The following is an 11,824-nucleotide window of genomic DNA, read 5'->3' as shown; positions in this document are numbered from 1 at the left end:
GTCCACTTCTCTTCCTGAACTTGCAGTATAGGCCCCAGGGTGCCCCCTTGCCCTCCACCTAGGGGCCTCTGACCCCAGCAAGCTACCCAGGGGTCCAACTCTCTCCCTGGACTTGCAGTATAGGCCCCAGGGTGCCCCCTGGCCCTCCACCTAGGAGCATCTGAACCCAGCAAGCTACCCAAAGGTCCACCTCTTTTCCTGCACTTGCAGTAAAGGCCCCAGGGTGCCCTCTGGCCCTCCACCTAGAGGCCTCTGACCACAGCAAGCTACCCAGGGGTCCACCTCTCTCCCTGGACTTAAAGTATAGGCACCAGGTTGCCCCCTGGCCCTCCACCTAGTGGCCTCTGACCCCAGCAAGCTACCCATTGGTCCACCTCTCTCCCTGGACTTGCAGTATAGGCACCAGCTTGCCCCCTGGCCCTCCACCTAGGACTCTCTGATCCTAGCAAGCTACCCAGGGTCCACCTCTCTCCCTGGACTTGTAGAATAGGCACCAGCTAGCCCCCTGGCCCTCCACCTAGGAGCCTCTGACCCCAGCAAGCTACCCTGGGGTCCACCTCTCTGCCTGGACTTGCAGTAAAGTCCCCAGGGTGCCCCCTAGCCCTCGACCTAGAGGCCTCTTACCCCAGCAAGCTGCCCAGGGGTCCACCTCTCTCTCTGGACTTGCAGTGTAGGCCCCAGGGTGCCCCCTTGCCCTCCACCTAGGGTCTTCTGACCCCAGCAAGCTACCCAGGGGTCCACCTCTCTCCTTGGACTTGCAGTATAGGCCCCAGGGTGCTCCTGGCCCTCCACCTAGGGGCCCCTGATCCCAGCAAGCTACCCAGGGGTCCTTTTCTCTCCCTGGACTTGCAGTGTAGGCCCCAGAGTGCCCCCTGGCCCTTCACATAGGGTCCTCTGACCCAGCAAGCTACCCAGGGGTTCACCTCTCTCCCTGGACTTACAATATAGGCCCCAGGGTGCCCGATTGCCTTCCACCTAGGGGTGTCTGACCCCAGCAAGCTACCCAGGGGTCCACCTCTCTCCCTGGACTTGCAGTGTAGGCTCCAGGGTGGCCCCTGGTTCTCCACCCAGGGGCCTGTGATCCCAGCAAGCTACACAGGGGTCCACCTCTCTCCCTGGACTTGCAGTATAATCCCCAGGGTGCCCCCTGGCATTCCACTTAGGGGCGTTTGACCCCAGCAAGCTACGAAGGGGTCCACCTCTCTCCCAGGACTTGCAGTATAGGTCATAGGGTGTCTCCTGGCCCTCCACCTAGGGGCCTCTGACCCCAGCAAGCTACCCAAGGGGTCCACCTCTCTCCCTAGACTTGCAGTATAGGCCCCAGCGTGCCCCTTGGCCCTCCACCTAGGGTCCTCTGACCCAAGCAAGCTACGAAGGGGTCCACCTCTCTCCCTGGACTTACATTATAGGCCCCAGGGTGCCCCTTGGCCCTCCATCTAGGGACCCCTGACCCCAGCAAGCTACCCAGGGGTTCACCTCTCTCCCTGGACTTGCAGTATAGGCCCCAGGGTGCCCCCTTGCCTTCCACCTATGGGTCTCTGACCCCAGCAAGCTACCCAGGGGTCCAATTCTCTTCCTTTACTTGCAGTATAGTCCCCAGGGTGCCCCCTGGCTCTCCACCTAAGTGCCCCTAACCCCAGCAAGCTACCCAGGGGTCCACCTTTCTCCCTTGACTTGCATTATAGGCCCCAGGGTGCCCCCTGGTCCTCCACCTAGGGGCCTCTGACCCCAGCAAGCTACCCAGGGGTCCACCTCTCTCCCTGGACTTGCAGTATAGGCCCCAGGGTGCCCCCTGGCCCTCCACCTAGGTGCCAATGACCCCAGCAAGCTACTCGGGGGTCTAACTCTCTCCCTGGACTTGCAGTATATGCTCCAGGGTGTCCCCTGGCCCTACAACTAGGGGCCTCTGACTTCAGCAAGCTACCTAGGGGTCCACCTCTCTCCCTGGACTTGCAGTATAGGCCCCAGGGTGCCCCCTGGCCCTCCACCTAGGGGCCTCTGATCCCAGCAAGCTACCCAGGGGTCCACTGATGTCCCTGGACATGCAGTATAGGACCCAGGGTGCCCCTTAGCCCTCCACCTAGGGGCCCCTGACCCCAGCAAGCTACCCAGGGGTCCAATTCTCTTCCTGGACTTGCAGTATAGTCCCCAGGGTGCCCCCTGGCTCTCCACCTAAGTCCCCCTAACCCCAGCAAGCTACCCAGGGGTCCACCTCTCTCCCTTGACTTGCAGTATAGGCCCCAGGGTAACCCCTGGTCCTCCACCTAGGGGCCTCTGACCCCAGCAAGCTACCCAGGGGTCCACCTCTCTCCCTGGACTTGCAGTATAGGCCCCAGGGAGCCCCCTGGCCCTCCACCTAGGTGCCAATGACCCCAGCAACCTACTCAGGGGTCTACCTCTCTCCCTGGACTTGCAGTATATGCTCCAGGGTGCCCCCTGGCCCTCCACCTAGGGGCCTCTGACCCCAGCAAGCTACCCAAGGGGTCCACCTCACTTCCTGGACTTGCAGTGTAGGCCCCAGGGTGCCCCTGGTCCTCCACATAGGGGCCCCTGACCCCAGCAAGCTACCAAAGGGTCTATATCTCACCCTGGTTTTGCATTATAGGAAACAGGGTGCCCCCTGGCCCTCCACCTAGGGGTCTCTGACCCTCAGCCAGCTACCCAAGATCCATCTCTTTCCCTGCACTTGCAATTTAGGTCCCCGGGTGCCCCCTGGCCCTCCACCTAGGGGCGGCTGACCCCAGCAAGCCACCCAGGGGTCAACCTCTCTCCCTGGACTTGCAGTATAGGCCCCAGGGTGTGCCCCCCTGCCCTCCACCTAGGGGCCTCTGACCCCAGCAAGCTAACCAGGGGTCCACCTTTCTCCCTGGACTTGCAGTATAGGCCGCAGAGTGCCCCCTGCCCTCCACCTAGGGGCCTCTGACCCCAGCAAGCTACCCATGGGTACCCCTCTCTCCCTGGACTTGCAATATGGGCCCCAGGGTGCCCCCTGGCCCTCCTCCTAAGAGCATCTGACTCCAGCAAGCTATCCAGGGGTCCACCTCTCTGCTTGGACTTGCAGTATAGGCCCCAGGGTGCCCTATGGCCCTCCACATAAGGGCCCCTGACCCCAGCAAACTACACAGGGGTCCACCTCTCTGCCTGGGCTTTCAGTATAGGCCCCAGGGTGCCCTCTGGCCCTCCACCTAGGGGCCTCTGACCCCAGCAAGCTACCCAGGGGTCCACCTCTCTCCCTGGACTTGCAGTGTAGATCCCAGGGTGCCCCCGGGCCCTCCACCTAGGGGCCTCTGACCCCAGCAAGCTACCTGGAGGACCACCTCTCACCCTGGACTTGCAGTATAGGCCCCAGAGTGCCCCTTGGCCCTCCACCTAGGGGCTTCTGCCCCCAGCAAGCTACCCAGGGGTCCACCTCTCTCCCTGGACTTGCAGTGTAGATCCCAGGGTGCCGCCGGGCCCTCCACCTAGGGGCCTCTGACCCCAGCAAGCTACCTGGAGGACCACCTCTCACCCTGGACTTGCAGTGTAGATCCCAGGTTGCCCCCTGGCCCTCCACCTAGTGGCCTCTGACCCCAGCAAGCTACCCATTGGTCCACCTCTCTCCCTGGACTTGCAGTATAGGCACCAGCTTGCCCCCTGGCCCTCCACCTAGGACTCTCTGATCCTAGCAAGCTACCCAGGGTCCACCTCTCTCCCTGGACTTGTAGAATAGGCACCAGCTAGCCCCCTGGCCCTCCACCTAGGAGCCTCTGACCCCAGCAAGCTACCCTGGGGTCCACCTCTCTGCCTGGACTTGCAGTAAAGTCCCCAGGGTGCCCCCTAGCCCTCGACCTAGAGGCCTCTTACCCCAGCAAGCTGCCCAGGGGTCCACCTCTCTCTCTGGACTTGCAGTGTAGGCCCCAGGGTGCCCCCTTGCCCTCCACCTAGGGTCTTCTGACCCCAGCAAGCTACCCAGGGGTCCACCTCTCTCCTTGGACTTGCAGTATAGGCCCCAGGGTGCTCCTGGCCCTCCACCTAGGGGCCCCTGATCCCAGCAAGCTACCCAGGGGTCCTTTTCTCTCCCTGGACTTGCAGTGTAGGCCCCAGAGTGCCCCCTGGCCCTTCACATAGGGTCCTCTGACCCAGCAAGCTACCCAGGGGTTCACCTCTCTCCCTGGACTTACAATATAGGCCCCAGGGTGCCCGATTGCCTTCCACCTAGGGGTGTCTGACCCCAGCAAGCTACCCAGGGGTCCACCTCTCTCCCTGGACTTGCAGTGTAGGCTCCAGGGTGGCCCCTGGTTCTCCACCCAGGGGCCTGTGATCCCAGCAAGCTACACAGGGGTCCACCTCTCTCCCTGGACTTGCAGTATAATCCCCAGGGTGCCCCCTGGCATTCCACTTAGGGGCGTTTGACCCCAGCAAGCTACGAAGGGGTCCACCTCTCTCCCAGGACTTGCAGTATAGGTCATAGGGTGTCTCCTGGCCCTCCACCTAGGGGCCTCTGACCCCAGCAAGCTACCCAAGGGGTCCACCTCTCTCCCTAGACTTGCAGTATAGGCCCCAGCGTGCCCCTTGGCCCTCCACCTAGGGTCCTCTGACCCAAGCAAGCTACGAAGGGGTCCACCTCTCTCCCTGGACTTACATTATAGGCCCCAGGGTGCCCCTTGGCCCTCCATCTAGGGACCCCTGACCCCAGCAAGCTACCCAGGGGTTCACCTCTCTCCCTGGACTTGCAGTATAGGCCCCAGGGTGCCCCCTTGCCTTCCACCTATGGGTCTCTGACCCCAGCAAGCTACCCAGGGGTCCAATTCTCTTCCTTTACTTGCAGTATAGTCCCCAGGGTGCCCCCTGGCTCTCCACCTAAGTGCCCCTAACCCCAGCAAGCTACCCAGGGGTCCACCTTTCTCCCTTGACTTGCATTATAGGCCCCAGGGTGCCCCCTGGTCCTCCACCTAGGGGCCTCTGACCCCAGCAAGCTACCCAGGGGTCCACCTCTCTCCCTGGACTTGCAGTATAGGCCCCAGGGTGCCCCCTGGCCCTCCACCTAGGTGCCAATGACCCCAGCAAGCTACTCGGGGGTCTAACTCTCTCCCTGGACTTGCAGTATATGCTCCAGGGTGTCCCCTGGCCCTACAACTAGGGGCCTCTGACTTCAGCAAGCTACCTAGGGGTCCACCTCTCTCCCTGGACTTGCAGTATAGGCCACAGGGTGCCCCCTGGCCCTCCACCTAGGGGCCTCTGATCCCAGCAAGCTACCCAGGGGTCCACCTCTCTCCCTGGACATGCAGTATAGGACCCAGGGTGCCCCTTAGCCCTCCACCTAGGGGCCCCTGACCCCAGCAAGCTACCCAGGGGTCCAATTCTCTTCCTGGACTTGCAGTATAGTCCCCAGGGTGCCCCCTGGCTCTCCACCTAAGTCCCCCTAACCCCAGCAAGCTACCCAGGGGTCCACCTCTCTCCCTTGACTTGCAGTATAGGCCCCAGGGTAACCCCTGGTCCTCCACCTAGGGGCCTCTGACCCCAGCAAGCTACCCAGGGGTCCACCTCTCTCCCTGGACTTGCAGTATAGGCCCCAGGGAGCCCCCTGGCCCTCCACCTAGGTGCCAATGACCCCAGCAACCTACTCAGGGGTCTACCTCTCTCCCTGGACTTGCAGTATATGCTCCAGGGTGCCCCCTGGCCCTCCACCTAGGGGCCTCTGACCCCAGCAAGCTACCCAAGGGGTCCACCTCACTTCCTGGACTTGCAGTGTAGGCCCCAGGGTGCCCCTGGTCCTCCACATAGGGGCCCCTGACCCCAGCAAGCTACCAAAGGGTCTATATCTCACCCTGGTTTTGCATTATAGGAAACAGGGTGCCCCCTGGCCCTCCACCTAGGGGTCTCTGACCCTCAGCCAGCTACCCAAGATCCATCTCTTTCCCTGCACTTGCAATTTAGGTCCCCGGGTGCCCCCTGGCCCTCCACCTAGGGGCGGCTGACCCCAGCAAGCCACCCAGGGGTCAACCTCTCTCCCTGGACTTGCAGTATAGGCCCCAGGGTGTGCCCCCCTGCCCTCCACCTAGGGGCCTCTGACCCCAGCAAGCTAACCAGGGGTCCACCTTTCTCCCTGGACTTGCAGTATAGGCCGCAGAGTGCCCCCTGCCCTCCACCTAGGGGCCTCTGACCCCAGCAAGCTACCCATGGGTACCCCTCTCTCCCTGGACTTGCAATATGGGCCCCAGGGTGCCCCCTGGCCCTCCTCCTAAGAGCATCTGACTCCAGCAAGCTATCCAGGGGTCCACCTCTCTGCTTGGACTTGCAGTATAGGCCCCAGGGTGCCCTATGGCCCTCCACATAAGGGCCCCTGACCCCAGCAAACTACACAGGGGTCCACCTCTCTGCCTGGGCTTTCAGTATAGGCCCCAGGGTGCCCTCTGGCCCTCCACCTAGGGGCCTCTGACCCCAGCAAGCTACCCAGGGGTCCACCTCTCTCCCTGGACTTGCAGTGTAGATCCCAGGGTGCCCCCGGGCCCTCCACCTAGGGGCCTCTGACCCCAGCAAGCTACCTGGAGGACCACCTCTCACCCTGGACTTGCAGTATAGGCCCCAGAGTGCCCCTTGGCCCTCCACCTAGGGGCTTCTGCCCCCAGCAAGCTACCCAGGGGTCCACCTCTCTCCCTGGACTTGCAGTGTAGATCCCAGGGTGCCGCCGGGCCCTCCACCTAGGGGCCTCTGACCCCAGCAAGCTACCTGGAGGACCACCTCTCACCCTGGACTTGCAGTGTAGATCCCAGGTTGCCCCCTGGCCCTCCACCTAGTGGCCTCTGACCCCAGCAAGCTACCCATTGGTCCACCTCTCTCCCTGGACTTGCAGTATAGGCACCAGCTTGCCCCCTGGCCCTCCACCTAGGACTCTCTGATCCTAGCAAGCTACCCAGGGTCCACCTCTCTCCCTGGACTTGTAGAATAGGCACCAGCTAGCCCCCTGGCCCTCCACCTAGGAGCCTCTGACCCCAGCAAGCTACCCTGGGGTCCACCTCTCTGCCTGGACTTGCAGTAAAGTCCCCAGGGTGCCCCCTAGCCCTCGACCTAGAGGCCTCTTACCCCAGCAAGCTGCCCAGGGGTCCACCTCTCTCTCTGGACTTGCAGTGTAGGCCCCAGGGTGCCCCCTTGCCCTCCACCTAGGGTCTTCTGACCCCAGCAAGCTACCCAGGGGTCCACCTCTCTCCTTGGACTTGCAGTATAGGCCCCAGGGTGCTCCTGGCCCTCCACCTAGGGGCCCCTGATCCCAGCAAGCTACCCAGGGGTCCTTTTCTCTCCCTGGACTTGCAGTGTAGGCCCCAGAGTGCCCCCTGGCCCTTCACATAGGGTCCTCTGACCCAGCAAGCTACCCAGGGGTTCACCTCTCTCCCTGGACTTACAATATAGGCCCCAGGGTGCCCGATTGCCTTCCACCTAGGGGTGTCTGACCCCAGCAAGCTACCCAGGGGTCCACCTCTCTCCCTGGACTTGCAGTGTAGGCTCCAGGGTGGCCCCTGGTTCTCCACCCAGGGGCCTGTGATCCCAGCAAGCTACACAGGGGTCCACCTCTCTCCCTGGACTTGCAGTATAGGCCCCAGGGTGCCCTCTGGCCCTCCACCATGGGGCCTTTTACCCCAGCAAGCTACCCAGGGGTCCACCTCTCTTCCTGGACTTGCAGTATAGGTCATAGGGTGTCCCCTGGCCCTCCACCTAAGGGCCTCTGACCCCAGCAAGCTACCCAGGGGTCCACCTCTCTCCCTGGACTTGCAGTAAAGGCCCCAGGGTGCCCCCTGGCCCTCCACCTAGGGGCCCTTGATGCCAGCAAGCTACCCAGGGGTCCACCAATCTCCCTGGACTTGCAGTAAAGGCCCCAGGGTGCCCCCTGGCCCTCCACGTAGGGGCCTCTGACCCCAGCAAGCTACCTAGGGGTCCACCGATCTCCCTGGGCTTGCAGTATAGGACCCAGGTTGCCCCCTGGCCCTCCACCCAGGGGCCCTTGATGCCAGCAAGCTACCCAGGGGTCCTCTTCTCTTCCTGGACTTGCAGTATAGGCCCCAGGGTGCCCCCTGGCCCTCCACCTAAGGGCCCCTAACCCCAGCAAGCTACCCAGCGGTCCACCGATGTCCCTGGACTTGCAGTATAGGCCCCTGTGTGCCCCCTGGCCCTCCACCTAGGAGCCTATTACCCCAGCAAGCTACCCAGGAGTCCACCTCACTCCCTGGACTTGCAGTATAGGCCCCAGGGTGCCCTCTGGCCCTCCACCATGGGGCCTTTTACCCCAGCAAGCTACCCAGGGGTCCACCTCTCTTCCTGGACTTGCAGTATAGGTCATAGGGTGTCCCCTGGCCCTCCACCTAGGGGCCTCTGACCCCAGCAATCTACACAGGGGTCCACCGATGTCCCTGGACTTGCACTATAGGCCCCAGGGGACCCCCTGGCCCTCCACCTAGGGGCCTCTAACCCCAGCAAGCTACCCAGGGGTCCACCTCTCGCCCTGGACTTGCAGTATAGGTGCCTGGGGACCCCCAGGCCCTCCACCTAGGGGCCTCTGACACCAGCAAGCTACCCAGGGGTCCACCTCCCTCCCTGGACTAGCAGTGTAGGCCCCAGGGTAACCCCTTGCCCTCCACATAGGGGCCTCTGACCCAAGCAAGCTACCCAGGGGTCCACCTCTCTCCCTGGACTTGCAGTGTAGATCCCAGGGTGCCCCTTGGCCCTCCACCTAGGGGCCTCTGACCCCAGCAAGCTACCCAGAGATCTTTCTCTCTCCCTGGACTTGCAGTATAGGCCCCAGGGTGCCCCCTGGCCCTCCACCTAGGGGCCTCTGACCCCAGCAAGCTACCCAGGGGTCCACCAATCTCCCTGGACCTGCAGTAAAGGCCCCAGGGTGCCCCCTGGCCCTCCACCTAGGGGCCTCTGACCCCAGCAAGCTACCTAGTGGTCCATCTCTCTCCCTGGACTTGCAGTATAGGACCCAGGTTGCCCCCTAGCCCTCCACCTAGGGACCCCTGACCCCAGCAAGCTACCCAGGGTTCCGCCTCTCTCCCTGGACTTTGAGTGTAGGCCACAGGGTGCCTCCAGGCCCTCCACCTATGGGCCTATGACCCCAGCAAGCTACCCAGGCGTCCACCTCTCTCTCTGGACTTGCAGTATAGGCCCCAGGGTGCCCCCTGGCCCTCCAACTAGGGGCATCTGACCCCAGCAAGCTACCCAGGGGTCCACCGATGTCCCTGGACTTGCAGTAAAGGCCCCAGGGTGCCCCTTTGCCCTCAACCTAGGGGCCTCTGACCCCAGCAAGCTACCCAGGGGTCCTCCTCTCTCCCTGGACTTGCAGTTTAGACCCCAGGGTGCCCCCTGGCCCTCCACCTAGGAGCCTATTACCCCAGCAAGCTACCCAGGGGTCTACCTCCCTCCCTGGACTAGCAGTGTAGGCCCCAGGGTAACCCCTTGCCCTCCACATAGGGGCCTCTGACCCAAGCAAGCTACCCAGGGGTCCACCTCTCTCCCTGGACTTGCAGTGTAGATCCCAGGGTGCCCCTTGGCCCTCAACCTAAGGGCCCCTGATCCCAGCAAGCTACCCATGGGTTCACCTCTCTCCCTGGACTTGCAGTATAGGCCCCAGGGTGCCCCCTTGCCTTCCAGCTATGGGTCTCTGACCCCAGCAAGCTACCCAGGGGTCCACCTCTCTCCCTGGACTTGCAGTGTAGGCTCCAGGGTGGCCCCTGGTTCTTCACTTAGGGGCCTATGACCCCAGCAAGCTACGAAGGGGTCCACCTCTCTCCCTGGACTTGCAGTATAGGTCATAGGGTGTCTCCTGGCCCTCCACCTAGGGGCCTCTGACCCCAGCAAGCTACCTAGGGGTCCACCTCTCTCCCTGGACTTACAGTATAGGCCCCAGGGTGCCACCTGGCCCTCCACCTAGAGGCCTCTTACCCAAGCAAGCTACGAAGGGGTCCACCTCTCTCCCTGAACTGGCAGTATAGGCCCTAGGGTGTCCCCTGGCCCCTCACCTTGGGGCCCCTTACCCCAGCAAGCTACCCAGGGGTCCATCTCTCTCCCTGGACTTGCAGTATAGGCCCCAGGGTGCCCCCTGGCCCTCCACCTAGGGACCCCTGACCCCAGCAAGCTACCCAGGGTTCCACCTCTCTCCCTGGACTTTGAGTGTAGGCCCCAGGGTGCCCCCAGGCCCTCCACCTAGGGGCCTATGACCCCAGCAAGCTACCCAGGCGTCCACCTCTCTCCCTGGACTTGCAGTATAGGCCCCAGGGTGCCCCCTGGCCCTCCAACTAGGGGCATCTGACCCCAGCAAGCTACCCATAGGTCCACCGATGTCCCTGGACTTGCAGTATAGGCCCCAGGGTGCCCCTTTGCCCTCCACCTAGGGGCCTCTGACCTTAGCAAGCTACCCAGGGGTCCACCTCTCTCCCTGGACTTGCAGTATAGGCCCCAGGGTGCCCTCTGGCCCTCCACCATGGGGCCTTTTACCCCAGCAAGCTACCCAGGAGTCCACCTCACTCCCTGGACTTGCACTATAGGCCCCAGGGTGCCCCCTGGCCCTCCACCTAGGAGCCTATTACCCCAGCAAGCTACCCAGGAGTCCACCTCACTCCCTGGACTTGCACTATAGGCCCCAGGGTGCCCCCTGGCCCTCCACCTAGGGGCCTCTGACCCCAGCAAGCTACCCAGGGGTCCACCAATCTCCCTGGACTTGCTGTAAAGGCCCCAGGGTGCCCCCTGGCCCTCCACCTAGGGGCCTCTGACCCCAGCAAGCTCCCTAGGGGTCCACCGATCTCCCTGGACTTGCTGTATAGGACCCAGGTTGCCCCCTGGCCCTCCACCTAGGGGCCCTTGATGCCAGCAAGCTACCCAGGGGTCCTCTTCTCTTCCTGGACTTGCAGTATAGGCCCCAGGGTGCCCCTTGGCCCTCCACCTAAGGGCCCCTAACCCCAGCAAGCTACCCAGCGGTCCACCGATGTCCCTGGACTTGCAGTATAGGCCCCTGTGTGCCCCCTGGCCCTCCACCTAGGAGCCTATTACCCCAGCAAGCTACCCAGGAGTCCACCTCACTCCCTGGACTTGCACTATAGGCCTCAGGGTGCCCCCTGGCCCTCCACCTAAGGGCCTCTGACCCCAGCAAATTACCCAGGGGTCCACCGATGTCCCTGGACTTGCACTATAGGCCCCAGGGGACCCCCTGGCCCTCCACCTAGGGGCCTCTGACCCCAGCAAGCTACCCAGGGGTCCACCGATGTCCCTGGACTTGCAGTATAGGCCCCAGGGTGCCCCTTGGCCCTCCACCTAGGGGCCTTTGACCCCAGCAAGCTACCCAGGGGTCCACCTCTCTGCTTGGACTTGAAGTAAGGCCCCAGGGTGCCCCTTGGCCCTCCACCTAGAGGCCTCTTACCCCAGCCAGCTGCCCAGGGGTCCTCCTCTCTCTCTGGACTTGCAGTATAGGCCCCAGGGTGCCCCCTTGCCTTCCAGCAATGGGTCTCTGACCCCAGCAAGCTACCCAGGGGTCCACCTCTCTCCCTGGACTTGCAGTGTAGGCTCCAGGGTGGCCCCTGGTTCTTCACTTAGGGGCCTATGACCCCAGCAAGCTACGAAGGGGTCCACCTCTCTCCCTGGAATTGCAGTATAGGTCATAGGGTGTCTCCTGGCCCTCCACCTAGGGGCCTCTGACCCCAGCAAGCTACCTAGGGGTCCACCTCTCTCCCTGGACTTGCAGTATAGGCCCCAGGGTGCCCCCTGGCCCTCCACCTAGAGGCCTCTGACCCAAGCAAGCTACGAAGGGGTCCACCTCTCTCCCTGGACTGGCAGTATAGGCCCTAGGGTGTCCCCTGGCCCT

This window comes from Danio rerio, chromosome 3, assembly GCF_052040795.2.
Source record: "Danio rerio strain M-AB ecotype USA chromosome 3, GRCz13ab, whole genome shotgun sequence".
In the NCBI taxonomy this organism is placed as follows: domain Eukaryota; kingdom Metazoa; phylum Chordata; class Actinopteri; order Cypriniformes; family Danionidae; genus Danio; species Danio rerio.
The sequence above is the reverse complement of the archived record's forward strand: the minus strand, read 5'-3'. Positions refer to the sequence as shown.